The 23,803-nt window shown below is 44.4% G+C and overlaps 1 long non-coding RNA gene across 2 annotated transcripts; it reads right to left on the bottom strand.

Moving 5' to 3' along the window:
- Nucleotides 1-1,689: 1,689 nt before the first annotated feature.
- LOC141171591 (uncharacterized) lies at nucleotides 1,690-19,029 on the bottom strand. 2 transcript variants are annotated; one of them, XR_012252354.1, is made up of 3 exons: nucleotides 18,806-19,029; nucleotides 13,229-13,341; nucleotides 1,690-2,851 (listed from the first exon to the last, which is right to left on the bottom strand). It is a non-coding gene; the product is annotated as an uncharacterized lncRNA (long non-coding RNA). The 2 variants fall into 2 exon arrangements; XR_012252353.1 differs by lacking the exon at nucleotides 18,806-19,029 and adding an exon at nucleotides 14,163-14,478.
- Between the last annotated feature and the right edge of the window lie 4,774 nt (nucleotides 19,030-23,803).

The raw sequence follows: 23,803 nt of genomic DNA, 5'->3' as shown, positions 1-23,803 counted from the left end.
ATGGGCTGAAAGGCCACTTTGCCAGGAAGAAGCCATTACTCCAAAAGAAACATTAAAAAAAGATTAATGTTTGCAAATGGACACAGGAACACAGACCTTAATTTTTGGAGACATGTTCTGTGGTCTGATGAAACTAAAATTTAACTTTTTGGGCACAATGACCATTGTTACATTTGAAGGAAAAAGGGAGAAGCTTGGAAGCCTAAAACACCATCCCAACTGTGAAACACGGGGGTGGCAGCATCATGTTGTGGGGTTGTTTGCTGCAGGAGAAACTGGTGCACTTCACAAAATAGATGGCATCATGAGAAAAGAAGATTATGTGGCAATACTGAAGCAACATCTCAAGACATCAGCCGGAAAGTTAAAGCTTGGGCGGAAATGGGTCTTCTAAATGGACAGTGACCCGAAGCTTACTGCCAAAATGGTAACAAAGTGGCTTAAGGATAACGAAGTCAGTGTTTTGGAGTAGCCATCACAAAGCCCTGACCTCAATCCTATTGAAAATTTATGGGAAAAGCTGAAAAGGCAGGTGCGAGCAAGGCAACCTACAAACCTGGAGGAGTTACACCAGTTTTGTCAGGAGGAATGGGCCCAAATTCCAAGCAACTATTGTGAGAAGCTTGTGGAAGGATATTCCAAACGTTTAACCCAAGTCATTCAGTTTAAGGGCAATGGTACCAAATACTAATGAAATGTATGGAAACTCTGTCGCATTATTCTGGCATTTGGCAAATATTAAACATTATGGTAATCCTAATTGACCTAAAACGGGAAAGTTTTATTCTGATTTCATGTCAGATATTGAGAAAAACATGCATATGTGTCTTTTTATATATATATATAGTGTATGTAAACTTCTGGTTTCAACTGTATTTCTATGCAACTGTCAAGCTTGGGTAGGTAGAGCCACTGGCCAGTCCGAGCATTGCGTTCCAATCTCGCTCCGATTAATACAGCCGTATGACCGCGCCCTTACTCCGAATTCAGACATCTATGAAAAACTGTTTGAAGATTTTTTTTTTTTTTTCTCTTGAATGCTGTAAAAGAATTCAAGGCACATGGTACTATATGTTTTTTTAAAGCACCATATTCTGGATCTATTTGATAAGGAACCCCAAGAAAGCAATTACTATGAAACATGAAGCCGTTTTTTAGACAAACGTGCAACTTCCTACAACATCTGTGACTTTTGAAAAGTCGCCAAAACTGGTTAAAAGGTAAAAATTAAAGAGCATTTTTATTTTTTTTACCAAATTCATAAACCACATGTGAGAACCACAAGACAAATAAGAAAAGTGAATTCAATAAATCGCAAATGATGAATCGGGGGGCTATTGTCTATGGGATTGCTAAAAAAATCTGAGAACTGTACTCAGCAGTCCAATAGACAATGAATGGAGTGGAGGCTGCACACCTGATTCATTCAGAATGGGGCTCCCAGCAGTCAGCTAGTTATTTGCTAACTTGATTTTTGGGGAATAACCGTTTAAGACTCATATACTTGGGATTAGTGTTAAACGCACGCCACTAGGTTCAGATAGGGGCGAGACAAGTTACATGAATTTTTTGGAATCCTGGGGGAAAAGTTACTCAGGGAGACCATAGACCATGTGCTGCAGCTTCTCTCAGGCACACGGGTATAGACCCTCAGGCACAGACACGTAGGTGGTTTCACTTGCTGACCAGACACACTTGACAAGAGTCCTCATAAACGGTAGAACAGTGGCATTTAATAAACCGCACAGCCAGTGCAAGTTAATTCTTATTAGCAACAGGCTCCAGTGACAAACAGTACAGTTTCCTTAGCAGCACAGCAGTTCACAGTCTTCCCAGTAGTACAGGACAGCACAATTCTAATGCAAAGGCACATTAATGAGCACAGCATTCTTTACAGCACAGTGAGATGGAGGAGGGGGGAGGGTTTGCTGAGGGAGATGATCCCTGTGACACCATTTCTTCCAGTTCTTATCTTTCTGCCTGACAATACTCTACACTGCTAGTTCTGGAACTCTACCTGCCCTGTGCTTAGCTTTACTCCTGACTTGAATCCTTTTCACTTGCAGGGGCACTTCTGTGAGATACAGAACACACACCACCTTTCTCTTCAGCTCCAGCCAGACAGTAAACAACTTCCCCACAATCCCCATGGGGTTCTGCTAAAACACTCCCTTTCTCCTGTGACTGTGTTAACATCTCTAGTTGCTGGATGCTTCTGGAGCTCAACACTTCCTGTCTCATGTGCTTGTATTACTTCTAATAGTTGCTGAATGCTTTTAAAGCAACAGCACTACTTCTGCATGTCACGCTCTGCAACAGCACTACTTCTGCATGTCACATTAGTAGTCTCCTGTACACCAAATACTCCTTGATCAAACCTCATCTGGAATATTGTGTTCAGTTTTGGGTGCTACATTTTAAAAAAAGACATTGAAAAACTGGAGCAAGTTCAGAGAAGAGCTGCCAGGATGGTGAGCGGACTGCAAACTATGTCCTATGGGGAGTGGTTAAAGGATCTGGGAATGTTTAGCTTGCAAAAAAGAAGGCTGAGAGGAGACTTAATAGCTGTCTACAAATATCTGAAGGGCTGTTACACTGTAGAGGTATCATTCTTATTCTCATTTGCACACAGAAACATGAGAAGCAATGGGGTGAAACTGAAAGGGAGAAGATACAGATTAGATATTATAAAAAACTTTTTGACAGTGATGGAGATCAATGAGTTGAACAGGCGGCCACGAGAGGTGGTGAGTTCTCCTTCAATGGAAGTCTTCAAACAGCGGCTGGACAGACATCTGTTTGAGATGGTTTAGTGAATCCTGCATTGAGAAGAGGGTTGGACATGATGACCCTGAAATACATGGAATAAATGTAATAGCTGAGCACTGTTAATGTAGCCAAATCTCATCCGAGAAAGTTATTAGGATGACTATCCTCCATATACATCCAATAGAGACAGCAGCACTCTGATCCTCCCCTTGTAATTCTATGCTTTTCCACGGTCGTAAATACGCTTTACTGCTCCGTGCCAAACAATGCAATCAGCGCTATATATCCTTATCGTCAATACCTCCTCCATTGCTGAACTGTGGTTGCAATATAAATCAGTCACTAGCACAGCCAATAAAGAAGAATCCGGCTCAGGCCAGGGCGGTGCAGTCCTGAACGAAGCACAATATAAGCAAGACGCATGCACTCACTTTTTTTTTTTTTTTTTATGATTTAATGAAGTATTAAAAGCCTAAGTGCCATAAACCTACAGAAGCGCTAGTATTTTTTTTTTACTTATAATATAAAGTAATCTTATTACGTGGAGAATTGCTTGAAATTTTATATCGCTTCATTGTTTAAAAGTCAAATAAAAACATTAATCGTACCAAGTTCTGAGGCACAGACCAGTAATATACATAAACAACCGCTATAATATGCTGCAACATTATTGTTAATTACATTAATAATAATCTGGGCAACCCCTTCTAAACGCTAAAGGGCACCATATAATATTAAAAAAAAATAATAATAAATACGTCCCCAACTGGCAGCGTTCCAGTGAAGTCTATGTTGTACCCAATGCTCATGTGACAAAACAATCTGCAGATACTGATCGGCTGCAGCCTTCACAGTTCCGTCAGATGGAAATGTGAAGGCTGCAGCCATCAGTGACTGGTGATAGGCAACAGCTCTTACTTAATATAACACTATCAACTGAGCACTAGGTGACACAAACATCGCAAGAACAGCACCATTCCGGGAAGTATTACCAGGCACGGACTGGCACATAGGAGAAGCGGAGAATCCTCCGGTAGGCCGCTCCTGTGAAGAAGTGCTAATGAGTAGTGCTATTAAAATTGATCCACAATTTACAGAAAAAGGTATCATCTAATCATTCATTAAATAAGCTAGACAAATTAATATTATATAGAAGCAAAAGTTAATTTGTGTACAAGGGTCAGGTTATTTTTGCTTGTCGCTGAAGAGTGGGTTCCAAGAATCAACCCAACCCAATCTAACACTGAGTATGAATATTCTATATGGGGCACTTTAGCCATTTAAGCCTTTAAATATTGATCTCAAACATAAAATGCAGAACAAGAGCTCAAAAATCACAGAGAAGTGAACAGCAACGAAGGCTGAAGGTCACTGCTCCTGCCTGAACGCCCGTATAGAGTGGAGTATGGGATCAGTAGAAAGTCATCGGTGTGGCCCATCCCTCAAACAGTCTTCATGAGAATTGATGTTTAAAACTTTGAAAATGTCGCAACATTTTTGTCCAAAATTTTTGTTACTTTTAAAAAAGTGGGCACAGCTAGACCACATAGGGGTCATGGCCAAATGCAGATGACAAATTAATCATAATTTATGCCACACAAGTGGTGTAAATTACAACAGAAATGTAACCCAGTCTCTGACTGGAGTACATTTCTTGTTGTAACACACATTGGTAACTGAAAGATGCACCAAATCCATTAGTGTAGTTTCAATACAATCAGTGTTTTATCAGCAGTAGATTATCACTGCAGGACTAAATCTCAGGTGCACAGTAGTCCAGCCCATCTGTACAACTCCGCCCCCACCACTGATTGGCAGCTTGCACACAGTGTACACAGGAAGCTGCCAATCAGTGGTGTGGGTGGGGTTATACACAGCTCAGCATTTGAGCACTGCTACAGCTACAGCAGAGAAAACAGGGATTCTATCAATACTGCACCAAGGAGCCCAGTGAGACATTGCTGGAATCAGTGTCTCAGCCCCTTTATTATGCTGCTCTCAGATTCCATAGCAAAATCGTGGTGACAGATTCCCATTAATGAATTTGGGTCATCATACTCCAGCACACTCTTCGTCAATACTGGCGTATGAAATGTCTCAATAAATCGAGGCCTATGACTTTCTGTTGATTCTCTACTCCGCTCAGGCAGGAACTGCGCGCCTCTCCCTCTGGAGCCACACACTTCTCAGCAGTCTTTTGAGTGATTGATGGGAGTTTCTAAGGACCCAGGACACCACCGATCTGCTGGAAGTTAAAAGGCCCTCAAAATATTTTCTACATTTTTTACCCTTTCGAGATGGGAATGGAAACAATCAGACACTGCAATATGTTGAGTATGGACAGATCCGTATATGAGTAAAAAAAAAATGTTTATCAAACATCTATCACATTATCAGTCACTTTTCTGTCTAAAAATATAAAGAACATAAAAATAATTGGGATGAGCTGGTTGTGCAAAAAAGTTTGGAAGAAATGGTAGAATGGGAGCGGTTTGCATCCCTGGATTGTCTACTCGAAAGATTCAGATGGATAGTTGTATTACCTAAGCATTAGGGCTCATGCAGACATCCATGGATCTTGTTCCGATCACGGACCGCTAATGCACGGACTGACCTCGGGTCTCCCGAACGGAGCAGGACAGCTTCATATATTTCTATGAGGCTGTCACGCTCAGGTAAGGAGACAGTTTGTGATCGGACAGAGATCCACGGACGTCTTCATAAGCCCCGAAAAGGAACCTGCCATCAGGTTTTCCCTTTCTTTGTAAATTATAGTTGCCATGTTATTAACATCTAATTTCATCTCCCTACCAGTAGTCTTCAGCACCTCTGCTGCCCTGCATACCTTGTTTAAAAAAAAATCCTTAAATTGTCCTGCCACCTCTATGCCATTTTAAGCCACTGATCGATGAGGATGATGTCCCCAAACTTATCCAAACAGCCTCTACACCTGCATTGTGCATGCACCAAGAGTCACTTTACAGTGGACGGCGGAGATTATGCCTACACGAGTCTTCTGATCAATTAAATTTACAGGCTGTGTGGGTGACGTCAATTAGAAACAGAGGCAGAAAGTTAGCAGAACCCTCCTAAGCTGTCTGTATGGGTATGTAGGTCATAGAAAGCTGAATAAAATAATGCCTTGATATCTGCGATCAGATGTCTTATTCCAGAGAAATCCACCTTTTTCTTAATATGTAAATGATCTGTTAAGATCTATGGGCCGGACATAGATCTCCCCAAGAATCCGCCTCCAAAGCGCATTATAAATGAAAGGAGGAGTTACCAGTGTGAGACATGTAATGACTGACAGTCCTCACACTGGTAACTCCCCCTTTCATTTATAATAAGTTCTGGAGGCAGATTCTCAGTGAGATCTCTGACCGGCCCGTAGATCTTAACAGCTCTTACATATTAAGAAAAACATATTTTTCTCTGAAACAAGACATCAGATCGCAGATATTCTTCAGCTTCCTATGACCTACATGTCCTTATAGATGGCTTAGGAGGGTTGATCATACTGACAGATTCCATTTAAAGCTGTTTTACCAGTTATACTGGGCTATGGATGGCTGGTAGAGAAGTAAATGGAGAAAAATGGGGAAGTAAAAGGGGAAGAAAAAGGTTAATAAAGTAGTGGTGCCAGTTTACAAAAAGAAACCTAATGACAGGTTCGTGTTAAGGAGTGCCGATGCCTGTCCTGATATGTTATAGCAACCAATTGTCAATGTGTTCATACGTTTCTAGGAGGAATGACAGAGGAATGAACTGTGCAGAGTTATAAGAAAAGATGCAAAAGAATTATATCATGGGCAGTACAATGATTGACTCAGACAGACATATCAGGAGAGGAGTGGTGAGGAGTCGGTTGCCTTCATGTCAGCTGAGGAAAGTTGACCATACATAGTAAGCATTTTCTCCACCCCTTCCCTTATCTAGGAGAGAAAATCAATTAATAACAAGGACGTTTTCCAACATTTGTAAGATAGTGGTAATTTAGTTACAAGTGAATAGTGAGCAGATCGTCTGAATGCACGGATCAGATGACTATTAGTTAAAAGTCAGATCCATCCTGACGTGTTTCTTCGCAAAGGGTAGAGTCTCCCCCAACAGATGTTTTTTAGGAGAGAGAAGGATTGGGCCATTGGAATTTCAACAGCCGATCCTTTTGTTCAGCAGAAAGATGACAAGTCTGGTAGTGGCTCTCCCATAGAGACACGGGAACGTATCTATGGGGGAATCAGGTGAGAAAGATGTCAGGCAACCGATCATTTGTCTATCATCTATCTAATGTGTAGGGCCACTGAGTACATTTCCCCCCACCCGAAAGAAGTCCACCTCAATTAAAGAGTCAAGAGTAGAAATGAGCTAACCCGAACTGTAAAGTTCGAAGTTCGTACCGGACACCTAGTGCCTGGTGCTGAACTCCGAACACAGATTTCTCCTGGAAGTCCATTTTACGGAGAGGAGAAAGATTTTCCAGCTCCAAAGTTTGGGTCCTGATTGGTTTATATGGGGTTTGGGTTCAGGTTTAAGTTCGGGTACAGTTCCGGCACCCAAACCGAACTTTGGACTAAAGTTCAGTGGAACCCGATGAATATGAACATCCACGGGTCCACTCATTCGTAGTCAAGAGTAGAAAAGAGACTCAGCCATGGTTCTTAGATTTTCCTTTTGGGGCATTATACACTGCTCAAAAAAATAAAGGGAACGCTCAAATAACACATCCTAGATCTGAATTAATGAAATATTCTCATTGAATACTTTGTTCTGTACAAAGTTGAATGTGCTGACAACAAAATCACACAAAAATCATCAATGGAAATCAAATTTATAACCAATGGAGGCCTGGATTTGGAGTCACCCTCAAAAATAAAGTGGAAAAACACACTACAAGCTGATCCAACTTTGATATAATGTCCTTCAAACAAGTCAAAATGAGGCTCAGTATTGTGTGTGGCCTCCACGTTCCTGTATGACCTCCCTACAACGCCTGGGCATGCTCCTGATGAGGTTGAGGATGGTCTCCTGTGGGATCTCCTCCCAGACCTGGACTAAAGCATCCGCCAACTCCTGGACAGTCTGTGGTGCAACGTGACGTTGGTGGATGGAGCGAGACATGATGTCCCAGATGTGCTCAATCGGATTCAGGTCTGGGGAACGGGCGGGCCAGTCCATAGCTTCAATGCCTTCATCTTGCAGGAACTGCTGACACACTCCAGCCACATGAGGTCTGGCATTGTCCTGCATTAAGAAGAACCTGGGACCAACCGCACCAGCATATGGTCTCACAAGGGCTCTGAGGATCTCATCTCGGTACCTAATGGCAGTCAGGCTACCTCTGGCTAGCACATGGAGGGCTGTGCGGCCTTACAAAGAAATGCCACCCCACACCATCACTGACCCACTGCCAAACCGGTCATGCTGAAGGATGTTGCAGGCAGCAGATCACTCTCCACGGCGTCTCTAGACTCTGTCACGTCTGTCACATGTGCTCAGTGTGAACCTGCTTTCATCTGTGAAGAGCACAGGGCACTAGTGGAGACTTTGCCAATCCTGGTGTTCTGTGGCAAATGCCAAGCGTCCCCCACAGTATTGGGCTGTGAGCACAACCCCCATCTGTGGACGTCAGGCCCTCATACCACCCTCATGGAGTCGGTTTCTAACCGTTTGTGCAGACACATGCACATTTGTGGCCTGTTGGAGGTCATTTTGCAGGGCTCTGGCAGTACTCCTCCTGTGCCTCCTTGCACAAAGGCGGAGGTAGTGGTCCTACTGCTGGATTGTTGCCCTCCTACGGCCCCCTCCACGTCTCCTGGTGTACTGGCCTGTCTCCTGGTAGTGCCTCCAGCCTCTGGACACTACGCTGACAGATACAGCAAACCTTCTTGCCACAGCTCGCATTGATGTGCCATCATGGATGAGCTGCACTACCTGAGCAACTTCTGTGGGTTGTAGAGTCCGTCTCATGCTACCACGAGTGTGAAAGCACAACCAACATTCAAAAGTGACCAAAACATCAGCCAGAAAGCATTGGTACGGAGATGTGGTCTGTGGTCCCCACCTGCAGAACCACTCCTTTATTGAGGATGTCTTGATAATTGCCAATAATTTCCATCTATTGTATTTGCACAACAGCATGTGAAATTGATAGTCAATCAGTGTTACTTCCTAAGTGGATAGTTTAATTTCACAGAAGTTTGATTCACTTGGAGTTATATTCTGTTTAAGTGTTCCCTTTATTTTTTTGAGCAGTGTATTTTAAGGGCTGCACATATTTCATAGTAACAAGTACACACAATCCTCGAAAAGAGATGTTAGGAGTGGCGGTACAAGATCAAAGAGGTCATCTTGTTCCAGGAATGTAGTACAGTTGGCTTCCTCTTTCCAGATATATGTTCTCATTAATTATAAATATACAAGACTTCAACAAGACTCCACCCTGATAAGTTAATCAGCTTCATATAATCAGGCTCGTTATTTGGCCGCCGTTCTCAGTTTCTTCAACTTCCCTTATTACGTCGATGCATTTTACATATTTAATTGGACTGGTAATGCATGTATTATTTCTGTTATGCAAGGTCCAGCTTGGTCAATATCTTCTCAAGTTTCAGGACCCCCTTATGATATGGATGGCACAAAGGAGCTGTTACTTCAAAGTGACCCGCACATTGACCGATTGGGTAGTCATTGAATTAGGTTAACATCCAGTATTCCTCCATTGCTCGTTGGTCCAAAGTGGAGCTTCTTTTTAGGTTAGTAAACCACCACCTGTGGGCCTCTGAAATGGTTGAAGAGTGGGGACCACTGCTTATCTACAAAATTACTATTCGGTATTTAAGAGTCAATGGGTTAATGGGAAGCTGTCACCAGGTTTTCCCAATATAAACTACAGCCACCACCATTAAGGCCTCTTTTGCGGTATTTTACTAAGCCATATACAAGTCTTCAATCTCCTCTGCATAGCACAAAAAATACTTTTTATTTTACCCCCATACGGAGCGGTCTGATCCAATGGGCGTTGCTGGTCTTGCGTTGGCACCTCCTCTCTCATTGCAAGCACTATCTTCCCTCTTGCTTCATGTGGATGACACGTCCTACATCATCCAAATAGTGTCCCCCAATCGCGCTCCTGCATATGTGTCGGGAGAGGCCAAAGAACGCAGATGATTCGGAAGTAAAGCCGGCACATGTGCACTTCAGTACTTTACTCGGCCCTCAGCAGGGCAGAGAGAAGTACACCTGCGCAAGGGTGCGACTGGGGGTCTCTGTATGGATGATGTAGGATGTGTCATCCACATGAAGCAAGTGGGAAGACGATGCTTGCAACGAGAGAAGAGGTGGCGCTTAAGCAAGACAAGCGATGACCATCTGACCGGACCATATGGGGACCAATTTGACTGAACCAATCCGGATGAAAAAGGTGGTGGCCATACTTTATATTGGGAAAACCTAGTGACCGGTTTCCTGTAAGCTGTTGCTGGCTATAATTCTAGTGCTGCTTGTTTTAATCTTATTTTCTGTAATATATCATCAATGCACTGACATGGGCTGTTAACATGCCAACCACAAGTGCTTTTTCTCAGAAAACGTGGGCATTGTGCAGACGACTTGTTTACGTATCACCAGTACACAAATGTTCTTGGCACTTGGCGCACTGGTACACGCAGGATTAGTACAAGTTTCCAACTCTATTCCAGATTCTACCAACAGCTTTCTCAGCCTCGCGTCTCCGCCAGGTGTCGTTGACCTTGAGGAATGCCCATTTTGGTCACCTATTTGAATGAATTGCATTGTTTTTGTACCAAACAGAAGATTTTATTGTTTGTCTCCCGGCTCGTTGGCCAATTGTCCACTTCGCTTACATCATTAATTGTCACCTTTACACCTGCTATGTTCCTGTGCTGATAACATACTGGTTATATCCTGCCCCACGACAAGTCTCATCCACGCTGCAGTAAACGCTTGCTGACGTCTCTGGGATTGTTTGGTCACGTGGCTACAATGTGAAGGGCTTGTTTTTATCTTTCTTGCACTTTTTCTTTCTACATTTTCTGCATTTGGTAATATCTGAAAATCTAAGCAAATAGTTGACAGTCGGCGCCCATGTTTAGGGTCGGCGAATGGTACCCATGTGCCATATCCGCAATTAGTCTGTGCTCCGTATTCATCAAAATACCATGAAGTATAATACATACCCCACTCAATTAAAAAAAAACATATCCCCCCGATTTAGCACAAAAGATGGCCAACTTCCTTAAAAGAAAACATTAGGGCCTTTTTGACACAATTCATATTTTAAGGGGGATTTTCTGCACTGATTTGCATGCAGAAACTCCGCAGAGTAATGCAGCAGCCCACATAGATGAGATATCAGTGATTATTATTATATATTATTATAGCGCCATTTATTCCATGGCGCTTTACATGTGAAAAACGGGGTATACACAGAAAAACAATTACAATTACCTTTAACAAAATATGATGGTGAATGGTACAGGAGGAGAGAGGACCCTGCCCGCGAGGGGTTTCATATTGTGTAAAGTTTCGACATGGGAATTGACATGTGGTGCAGGTTTTAAGATGCATAAACTCTGCATTTTTCTTTTTGTACAGAAAATCTGCTGAATTTAACAGTTCAAACAAAGTCGATGTGATTCAATGAAAACTCATGCACGCTGCGCATTTAAAGACTGTGTTAAACTGTGCATTTTTTGGTGAATTTTTGTTTTTTACGTATAGGATTTTATAGGGAGCCTGAAAAAAAAAATGCATGTAAAAAAGGTCTATTGCATTTTTAAGTACAGAATCCCAGCATTTCTGCACTAAAAATATGGATTAAAAAACGCATTAAACACTGTCAAATCTAAATCAAAAAGGTGAAAACATTTTTAGTCCGCAGTGAGACGGCCGTATAACACGGACGACGATTGCATCTCAGTACTCAGACTGGCCGAGCGTAAGGGCATGTACAGTGGGGAAAAAAAGTATTTAGTCAGCCACCAATTGTGCAAGTTCTCCCACCTAAAAAGATGAGAGAGGTCTGTCCGCAACCTCAAACAGTCACACTCCAAACTCCAAACTCCACTATGGTGAATACCAAAGAGCTGTCGAAGGACACCAGAAACAAAATTGTAGCCCTGCATCAGGCTAGGAAGACTGAATCTGCAATAGGCAAGCAGCTTGGTGTGAAGAAATCAACTGTGGGAACAATAATTAGGAAATGGAAGACATACAAGACCACTGATAATCTCCCTCGATCTGCGGCTCCACACAAGATCTCACCCCGTGGGGTCAAAATGATCCCAAGAATGGTGAGCAAATATCCCAGAACCACACGGGGGGACCTAGTGAATGACCTGCAGAGAGCTGGGACCAACGTTACACGGGCTACCATCAGTAACACACTATGCTGCCAGGGACTCAGATCCTGCAGTGCCAGACGTGTCCCCCTGCTTAAGCCATTACATGTCTGGGCCCATCTGAAGTTTGCTAGAGAGCATTTGGACGATCCAGAAGAGTATTGGGAGAATGTCATATGGTTAGATGAAACCAAAGTAGAACTGTTTGGTAGAAACACAACTCGTCGTGTTTGAAGGAGAAAGAATGCCGAGTTGCATCCAAAGAACACCATACCTACTGTGAAGCATGGGGGTGGCAACATCATGCTTTGGGGCTGTTTCTCTGCCAAGGGACCAGGATGACTGATCCGTGTACATGAAAGAATGAATGGGGCCATGTAACGTGAGATTTTGAGTGCAAACCTCCTTCCATCAGCAAGGACATTGAAGATGAAACGAGGCTGGGTCTTTCAGCATGACAATGATCCCAAGCACACCGCCAGGGCAATGAAGGAGTGGCTTCGTAAGAAGCATTTCAAGGTCCTGGAGTGGCCTAGCCAGTCTCCAGATCTAAACCCTATAGAAATCCTTTGGAGGGAGTTGAAAGTCCGTGTTGCCCTGCGGCAGCCCCAAAACATCACTGCTGTAGAGGAGATCAGCATGGAGGAATGGGCCAACATACCAGCAACAGTGTGTGCCAACCTTGTGAAGACTTACAGAAAACGTTTGACCTCTGTTATTGCCAACAAAGGATATATAACAAAGTATTGAGATGAACTTTTGTAATTGACCAAATACTTATTTTCCACCAAAATTTGAAAAAAAATTCTTTCCAAATCAGACAATGTGATTTTCAGGATTTGTTTTCTCATTTTGTCTCTCATAGTTGAGGTCTACCTATGATGTCAATTACAGGCCTCTCTCATCTTTTTAAGCGGAGAACTTGCACAATTAGTGGCTGTCATGCTCGGGTCAGGCTAGCCAACGGCCAGTCTGAGCATTGCAATACAATCGTCGTTCATGTTATACGGCCGTCTGACTAAAAGAAAAAAAAAGCAATATTCAGAGCAGCACTTTACGGGAGGAAAAGTGTTGTAATATTGTCTGAGGAGACTTACCGGAAATTTTGCAAACAGTGGAGACTCTGCATTTCCGTCTTTCAGGGAAGGTGTGCCCCGGATGCAGTATCGTACGTCTTGCAATCTTGGCTGGAAGACATATTCATCAATTTCTATGGAAGTGGAACATAATACCTAGAATTTATTATTCAATGTTAATCTACATCTTACTCCTAATAAATCAGATTAATTTCTATAATAACATAGTACCAACATGCACCTATGACTACACTGATAAACCTGTGTGATTATATACAATTTGCAATCCTGGGACCCCCAGTGATCATCTGTAATTTGCGGGGGGAAACGTGCAGCAAGTGTCCAATATCCACCACTGATTAAATCAATTATTACACATTTCCTATGTAAATTATTGGACTGTGTGTATAATACAGGCAAAGGGGAAAGCTTTGAATGCACTCTGTTTGCACAGTATATGTTAGTATTTCTAATAAATACTTTGTGAGACTAAATCTGTGGTACTACCATAAGTGCTGGGTACTACTGATCAGTCATCGCCTGTCTAAACCCTCCCTCCTCCAATCAATCTTGAAGGCAGCAGCCAGTCTGCTCTTTCTAATCAAGGTCTATACCGTTGCCTCCATCGTATGTGTTACGGTCGCTGCACTGGTTGCCCATCTGTTCTAAAATATTATAGTTATCATTCTTACCCCTAAAGCTCTCCACAGTGCTACACCTCTCTGCATCTCCGACTGCCACCCAACTCATTCCCTCCACAGTGCTGCACCACTGTGCAACTCTTCCCTCATCTCCATCTACCACCCAACCCATCTCCTACATAGTACTGCACAGCCCTACATTTCCTCCCTCATTTCTGTTAAACACTCTACCCATCTCCTCTACAGTGCTGTCCCACTCTACATCTCCTCCCTCATCTCCATCTACCACCTGACCCACCCATCTCCTTCCTTACCTCGGTCTACCACTCGACCCATCCTCTCTCCAGTGCTGCACCACCATCTCCTCATCTGTTTACCACCATAACCATCCTCTCCACAGTCCTGCTGTGCAATACATCTCTATTTTTCTTCCATTATCTGTCTCACACCCTTCCAAAGGCTACACTGCTCTACGCTCTACATCTCCTCAGTCATTCCCATCTATAACCCTTCCCACGATCTCTGTTCTGCTAATGATCGTAGACCAACACCGGCCGTAATCTGAATCTTTCCACTTCAGCCTCCAAGACTTTTCTTGTGCTGCATAGGTTCTCTTTATCAATAGCAATCAAGAGGGTTTTTTTTTCCACCTTTGAAAATGTAAAGACAAACGATCACTCAAACATCCACTAATTACTCAAAGGTTTGCAAATCCTCTGGGCCTTCATGAGTCATTCCAAATCTGGATATGTTTGATATTGTGGAATTATTAGGAAGCATACTTCAAAACTATACTGGTGAGGACAAGAAATTAATATTGCCTATGTGGCGCCCTGCTGCGCATTGGTGCCACAGATCCCAGAGGGGTGTATGGATGGACTTCTCCACAAGGGGCCCTCATAGCATTCACACACCTCCACCCTACCACCTCAGACCACCAGAGGGAGCCTGGATAGGGATATATATATAGGGAGGGTGGAGCCAGGCAGTTCAGTCTGTGAGAAGCTCAGTCTAGAGAACAGTTTCCTCAGGGGACAGAGTCAGTTCCAGTTCCTGCAGAAGACGAGTCTGAGAGAGGTCAGTCTGCAGTGGAGCTCAGTTAGTTCCTCTAGAGAGAGTTCAGACTCCGTGAGCTCAGATTAGTGAGCCAGGAGCGTGCCGACGCTCAGAGCAGCGAAGAGTAGCGAGGCCTACTGCCCGTGTGAAGCCTAGTGAGGGCCCTGAGCGTGGCCGAAGGCGAGTGGAGTAAGCAAGCAACATAAGGGGCAGAGGAGCTTAACCAGCACACCCCAAAACCATTTACCGGACACCGGGTCCGCGCCTACGGGGGCCTGTATCCCCAGCAGGAATAACCGGAACCCCTGGAGAACTATACGTCCCAGGTTCACCAGAAGCTGACTGTTATACCAGGGTCAGGAGTCACGGAGGCCCCAGAGACCAGGAACTGTGAACTCCAACAGAAGGCCCTACCACCGGGTCAGCAGGTGCAAGACAGAGACCAAGTTAGGCCTAGCTCCAGGCAGGTCAGAAACTTATCAAGGAAAGGCAAGGAACAGGAGGCTCCACACCCGCTCACTGCGGAGAGTCCTGATATGCACCCTTCACCCTGAAGTACCCTGGACCGTGCCAGAAACACCACCAGTAAAGGTACTGAAGTGAACTGTTGTGTGTGTGCCTATTCTTCCTCTGACCCGGCTGGGTCCCCTCTGTCCTGCATACCTACACTTACGCTGCCCTGAGGCCCCGCTCCACCTGTGGGGAGTCGTACCAACTAAGCTGCCTAAACACCGGCCTCAGAGGACTGTCGCAGCACTGGTGATCCTCACCAGACACCACAGGTGGCGTCACGAACATTCCTATCCCATACAACTTCCCCCCTTCTTTTAAGAGTGACCCCAGGGTACGGGCCCGGGAGCCGACCACCACGACATCCCCCAAGATCAGGCAACAACAAGGCCCGGGCGCCGAGTCGTCCCCATCCCCTGGGCGCGTCATCTCCCTAAGAGACTACCAGAGTACCTGATCCTGGAAATCAATTCAAGCCTGTATTTGGGTTCCATGTGGTTAAGAGGCTTTCAATTTGGAGCACCTAAGTGAAGGCTAGAGGAAGCTCACTGTATAAGCATGAACCATGTTATGGCCAGAACCAGGGAGACAACCTCCTTTATGGGAACCAAGATTGTGTCACTTTTAATTGTGTAGCACAGACGAAAGCTGGACACAAAATGAAAAAAAAACTTCCCATTCTCCTCCTTTGACCTTCTCGAACACCAAATAGTTACCAATTATGGATGTTCTTCTGTACATATCAGCAATCAATGTGGTGACTAATGCAGATGTGAAGATAGGAAAAGAATCAAAACAAAGCAGGTTATCAGGACCAAGGTCTGGGAGCCCAGAGGGGACACACCAGTTGTAATGGCAATCGGACATGACATAGAGCAGATAGTCACCATTGCAAAGCATTGTTGGATCATTACCAGATTATTAACACAATGACCTGATATAAGATTCAACCTCAACATAACTCATGGGGTCCATCGGTTACCATCGTTGGCAGTTGACATCACTCGCTGCTGGACATTTGACTCATTTTGGATCATTTTACTGGTAGTCCTTTGGTCAGTAGAAGAAGATATTCTAGTAGAAGAGGCCAATGACAAATGGTGGATCTCCTAAGAGGCCAAGCCACCTCGATGTGAGCTTATGAGGACTGCTACCTCTGTTGACTTGCGTTCGGTCCGTCCAAACTGATAAGACCTGTCTTGAAACATCTTGTACCTTAGGCTTTGAAACCTGCTTTCACTTAGCACTTGGTACTTTTGTTACTCAAGCCATTAAGTCAACTTGTGTCCATCAAAACACCAAACCAAAGTGTGCACTTTGGAGGTTACTAATAAGTTACTCAACCAACATACATCCTGCGCTATAGATAAGATCATTACATTAAGTAACATTGGATTATCATACCAGAAAGCACAACCGCTGGAGCCAAGTATGTAATGTGTAGGTGCACTATTGGAAAATAATTACGTAACATGTAAATTAAATAGCTGGATATCCGATCACAAGTTATGTAACGGACTTCTGCAACATTAAAAACATGCAAATATTTTTAACTTTTGTTTTTTACTTTATTATGGCTTACCAAATACCAAAAATACCAATACCAAATACCATTCATCATACAAAGAGACTATAGACACACCATAGAGCAACAAAAAAAAATGAAAAATTGCGTTTCTTCGATACCACGTTTCTCCCAAAAATGGAATAATAAGTAGTCAAAAGTACTCCAAAATGGCATCAATGAAACATTAGCTCACTACGCACAAAAACATAAATAAAAAACAAAAACAATAGAGCTTCGGCAAAGGAAAAATAAAAAAAAGTAAAAAATGTCATGGGTCTGGGAAAATGGCGAAATTTTTTCACCACTATAAAAAAAAGTAGTCAGAATTGCACTTAAAAATCATTTTCGTTTTTGCAGTACATTATATAGTAAAAAAAAAAAGGAGTCATTCAAAACTACAACTTGTCCTGCAAAAATGTAAAAAAAAAAAAAAAAAAAAAAAAGGTTGATGGAAAATGACTCTGGGAAGAAGGGGAGGAAAAAAATCGAAAGCCCAAAAACGAAAATTGCCCCAGTCTATGGTCCTGATGCTGTGTAAATGTAGAGGGCAGGTTTGGACTGGCCCACAGGAGAACAGGGGAATCCTCCGGTGGGCCATCACCCTCTTATATGAGCAGTACTTGCCACAATATACTTGAATCACTATGTACAGACGAAGGCAGCATCTTATTCACTTATCAATTTACCCAGTTCATTGTTATATAAATTTGTGATTGAGGATAATGTCACATTCACATAAAGTGGGGCTCAGAAGTTGGTAACTGGTGGGCCCTTGGCACCCCAGTCCGACACTGGTCGAGGGTATAAACTTCTCAGTTTCCGGTAAGTTGTACATTTAGTGCTAATGATAGCAGTGGGTGGCACATCTCTGGGCTATGACCACACATAAGTCACTTTCATTACCCACAAGGAGGTCATCTCGAATGACCACCAGCACAGTCCAAAGGAGTCAGTGATTGCACATCCGGCGATGAAGCAAGCGAGGCAAACACGGACATCTGTAGGTGTTATCCAGCAATTAATCACTATTAACAAGGAAGGTCGGGGGTCAGAAAATAAGTGTCTTCAAGTCATAGCATGACTCACAACATAACGTCATGGAGATAATCCTAAAGCATTTTTTAAACATCTCTTCTTCTTATTCAATTCATATCACAACCTGATAAATCATTAACTTGCCATGTAGTGATACACAACACCGGTATATGGCAACTACACAAGTATTGATCCATTGCCAACAAGCCGGAAAAGGCTTCGCTAAGAAAATGATTCATAAGCCACTTGTCAGAGTACATTAAAATTCTTCCGTCTTCCTCCACTTTATAATGACCCATTATCAATGGATTCATCATACATCAGGCAAGTTGTCAACTATACATAACCCCCATTGTGGAAGCATGTAATTGTCAGAAAAGTCCGTTTTGAGATGAATGGACCAATATGTATTGCTATCGAGATGCTCCACTGAACACATGGTCAACCCTAAGATGGGCTCCAACATGGAGATATCTGTTCAATTGCATTTTCCCTGTATCCTAAAAGTGAACAGAACAGGCTTCCATTTACTACAAATAATCACATTATACAAGGGTGGAACCATAGAAAGTGCAGAGCTGGACTCTTGTGAAAACGAAGCCCAAATAGCTCACTTCTTCTACTGGGACATGGTACAAGTTTTACATTGCCACCAAGGAACATTAAAGGGAGATTCCCATCTCCAAGATCCTATCCCAATATGTAGTAGGTGTAATAATAATAATAATATTAGCAAATATTTCCAATTAGAAATGTAGTATAGTTCTTATAATCAGCTATGTCACTTACCAAGTGTGCAGGGCATTGCAGTAGCTCAGATATCCATGAAAAGAAAAGTAAAAAAAAAGTTAAGGGGGTATTCCAATCTCCAAGATCCTATCCCAAAATGTAGTAGGTGTAATAATAATAATAATGTTGTTAGCAAATACCTCCAATTATAAATGTAGTATAGGTTTTCTGATTCGCTATGTCGCTTACCCCATGTGCAGGGCATTGCAGTAGCTTAGGGAGAAAAAATGAAAAGCACAAGAACGAAAACTGTCTTTAAGGGGTTAACTTTGGCGCATCTTAGGCTGTCGGTGCGACAAAATGAAGTGTTCTTGCACAGGTTTATACCATTTTTTACACAAACATGTAGTGTAAATAGAGTAAATTTTCCGTGCCATGGTTAGTCGTTGCTTGGTCCAGTTTTTTGAAAAAGCACAATAATTTTTATGGCATTCTGTCTGGACGTCAACCTGCCATTATAGTACGTTGCCCTTGCATAGGGAACCTGTCCCCATACTACGCTGCCCTTACATAGGGACCCGTCCCCATACTACGCTGCCCTTACATAGGGACCCGTCCCTATACTACGCTGCCCTTACATAGGGACCCGTCCCTATACTACGCTGCCCTTACATAGGGACCCGTCCCTATACTACGCTGCCCTTACATAGGGACCCGTCCCTATACTACGCTGCCCTTACATAGGGACCCGTCCCTATACTACGCTGCCCTTACATAGGGACCCGTCCCCATACTACGCTTCCCTTACATATGGACCCGTCCATATACTACGCTGCCCTTACATAGGGACCCGTCCCCATACTACGCTGCCCTTACATAGGGACCCGTCCCCATACTACGCTGCCCTTACATAGGGACCCGTCCCTATACTACGCTGCCCTTACATAGGGACCTGTCCCTATACTACGCTGCCCTTACATAGGGACCAGTCCCTATACTACGCTGCCCTTACATAGGGACCTGTCCATATACTACGCTGCCCTTACATAGGGACCCGTTCCCATATTACTCTGCCCTTACATAGGGACCCGTCCCTATACTACGCTGCCCTTACATAGGGACCTGTCCCTATACTACGCTGCCCTTACATAGGGACCTGTCCCTATACTACGCTGCCCTTACATAGGGACCTGTCCCTATACTACGCTGCCCTTACACAGGGACCCATTCCCATATTACTCTGCCCTTGCATAGGGACCCGTTCCTATACTACGCTGCCCTTACATAGGGACCCGTTCCTATACTACGCTGCCCTTACATAGGGACCCGTCCCTATACTACGCTGCCCTTACATAGGGACCCGTCCCTATACTACGCTGCCCTTACATAGGGACCTGTCCCTATACTACGCTGCCCTTACATAGGGACCTGTCCCTATACTACGCTGCCCTTACATAGGGACCCGTCCCTATACTACGCTGCCCTTACATAGGGACCCGTCCTTATACTACGCTGCCCTTACATAGGGATCCGTCCTTATACTACGCTGCCCTTACATAGGGACCCGTCCTTATACTACGCTGCCCTTACATAGGGACCCGTCCTTATACTACGCTGCCCTTACATAGGGACCTGTCCCTATACTACGCTGCCCTTACATAGGGACCCGTCCCTATACTACGCTGCCCTTACATAGGGACCCGTCCCTATACTACGCTGCCCTTACATAGGGACCCGTCCCTATACTACGCTGCCCTTACATAGGGACCCGTCCCCATACTACGCTTCCCTTACATATGGACCCGTCCATATACTACGCTGCCCTTACATAGGGACCCGTCCCCATACTACGCTGCCCTTACATAGGGACCCGTCCCCATACTACGCTGCCCTTACATAGGGACCCGTCCCTATACTACGCTGCCCTTACATAGGGACCTGTCCCTATACTACGCTGCCCTTACATAGGGACCAGTCCCTATACTACGCTGCCCTTACATAGGGACCTGTCCATATACTACGCTGCCCTTACATAGGGACCCGTTCCCATATTACTCTGCCCTTACATAGGGACCCGTCCCTATACTACGCTGCCCTTACATAGGGACCTGTCCCTATACTACGCTGCCCTTACATAGGGACCTGTCCCTATACTACGCTGCCCTTACATAGGGACCTGTCCCTATACTACGCTGCCCTTACATAGGGACCCATTCCCATATTACTCTGCCCTTGCATAGGGACCCGTTCCTATACTACGCTGCCCTTACATAGGGACCCGTTCCTATACTACGCTGCCCTTACATAGGGACCCGTCCCTATACTACGCTGCCCTTACATAGGGACCCGTCCCTATACTACGCTGCCCTTACATAGGGACCTGTCCCTATACTACGCTGCCCTTACATAGGGACCCGTCCCTATACTACGCTGCCCTTACATAGGGACCCGTCCTTATACTACGCTGCCCTTACATAGGGATCCGTCCTTATACTACGCTGCCCTTACATAGGGACCCGTCCTTATACTACGCTGCCCTTACATAGGGACCCGTCCTTATACTACGCTGCCCTTACATAGGGACCTGTCCCTATACTACGCTGCCCTTACATAGGGACCTGTCCCTATACTACGCTGCCCTTACATAGGGACCCGTCCCTATACTACGCTGCCCTTACATAGGGACCTGTCCCTATACTACGCTGCCCTTACATAGGGACCTGTCCCTATACTACGCTGCCCTTACATAGGGACCTGTCCCTATACTACGTTGCCCTTACATAGGGACCCGTCCCTATACTATGCTGCCCTTACATAGGGACCCGTCCATATACTACGCTGCCCTTACATAGGGACCCGTCCCTATACTACGCTGCCCTTACATAGGGACCCGTCCTTATACTACGCTGCCCTTACATAGGGATCCGTCCTTATACTACGCTGCCCTTACATAGGGACCCGTCCTTATACTACGCTGCCCTTACATAGGGACCCGTCCTTATACTACGCTGCCCTTACATAGGGACCTGTCCCTATACTACGCTGCCCTTACATAGGGACCTGTCCCTATACTACGCTGCCCTTACATAGGGACCCGTCCCTATACTACGCTGCCCTTACATAGGGACCTGTCCCTATACTACGCTGCCCTTACATAGGGACCTGTCCCTATACTACGCTGCCCTTACATAGGGACCTGTCCCTATACTACGTTGCCCTTACATAGGGACCCGTCCCTATACTATGCTGCCCTTACATAGGGACCCGTCCATATACTACGCTGCCCTTACATAGGGACCCGTCCCTATACTACGCTGCCCTTACATAGGGACCCGTCCCTATACTACGCTGCCCTTACATAGGGACCTGTCCCTATACTACGCTGCCCTTACATAGGGAACCAAAGTCTGATGATATCTGCCTTGAACAGTGTATATCAGAAAAATGACTGTTTTTAAAGGATGACACACGCTTCATAAATGTATACAGGAAAGTTTTCGCTATGAATAGCACAGAGGGCAATATTACATTCTACAGACAGAACGGGGAAGGACTGGATTCTCAGAGAAAACAGATCTATTCTACGCCTCAAATAGAAGGTGAACAGCTGGAGGCCATTTTCCATCACTTAGACGCTAGTATAGATGGGGCAGAGTAATAATCACTCGAGCAGATTTATTTAAAAGAAAAATTGCCTTGGTAGCCCATAGCAACCAATCACAACACAGCTTTCACTTAACCAGAGCAGTTTCAGAAACGAAAGCTGCGCTGTGATTGGTTGCTATGAACAACAATTTTTCTTTTAGACACTTCATAAATTTCTCTCAATTTTTCGCACATAACAATTGATACAAATGTGGTCACAAAAATACAGACTAAAGTGTTAACTTCTAGCTCCATGTGAATGTCTCCAGATAGAATTAATGTTCTATTCACACTGGGAAAGTTCCTGGCACACATGTCCAAAGTATATCCATATTTCTTCCCCATTTACTAATAGAGTCTCCTACTGGCTTCCATTAAGCTGGTATAAGACTTAACTTATACGTACTTTTTGGCATAATTTGGTTTATATTGATGCCTTATGTTAAAAGTATTCTTAAAGGGGGTAATTCCTTAAAGGGGTTGTCTAGTGAAAACAAATTATTTCCTATCTACAGAATAGGTGATGGTTTACTGATCGGTGGGGGTCCGAGAACTAGGATCCACATTGTTTGGTAGAGCGGAGAGTTATAATCCCCCACAGAACACTTATAGTTACAAAATGGATCGGCAGGTTGGACGCCCGACCGCCGCTCCATTCACTCTATATGGGGCAGCTGTAAAAGGCCGAACACACCGCCCGGCGGCCGAATCGTCTACGACTGGAGCGGCGATCAAGCATGTGCACTGCTGTTCGAATCTAACAAGGATAAAATTGACCATACTGCTGACCCATTGGTGTGGGTCCCAGCTGTCGGACCCCTATCAATCACCTAGCCTGTGAATTAGGTGATAACTTGTTTTCACTGGACAATCCCTTTAAATAAAGTTTCAAATCTTTCAGAACTTAAAGAATTACATGACCCTTTCAGCTTTCAGGATGTGGTGTTCACACTTACCAGCCATTGGTTCCTAAAAGCAGTGTAACGCTGGTGGGTGTGGACCCACTGCACCATGGGCCGAGCTTACCCTGGAGGACCATGACTAAGATTCCCTTGTTTTCACTAGAGCCTCTGGTGGGGAGGATAGGCTTGGCCACAGGTAGTCACCAGGTGTCACTCCAGGACAGTCCCCGGGCCTGCAGCCGCTGAGCCACGGGTCAGAGCAGGTATGCGAGGTACAGAGGGGTGAGACAGAAGCATAGTCAAACAGTTCGGGGTCGGGGCAGACCGCACGGGTCACTATACAAGACAGGGTCACTAGTGGAGAGATCAAAATAGACAAGTAGTCAAGCTGGGTTGATAACAGAGGAGACTAAACAGAGGTACGCCTTGGCAGGAAGATGGAGACAAATGAAACTAGAATATAAGCTCAGGCAAGGTGTGGAGGGCTGTGCTGCGTGATATAGTACCGCTG

This window comes from Phyllobates terribilis, unplaced genomic scaffold (genome assembly GCF_046119375.1).
Source record: "Phyllobates terribilis strain yellow unplaced genomic scaffold, ASM4611937v1 Scaffold_12__6_contigs__length_324123572, whole genome shotgun sequence".
Lineage (NCBI taxonomy): Eukaryota > Metazoa > Chordata > Amphibia > Anura > Dendrobatidae > Phyllobates > Phyllobates terribilis.
This window is presented reverse-complemented; position numbering and strand designations above follow the sequence as displayed.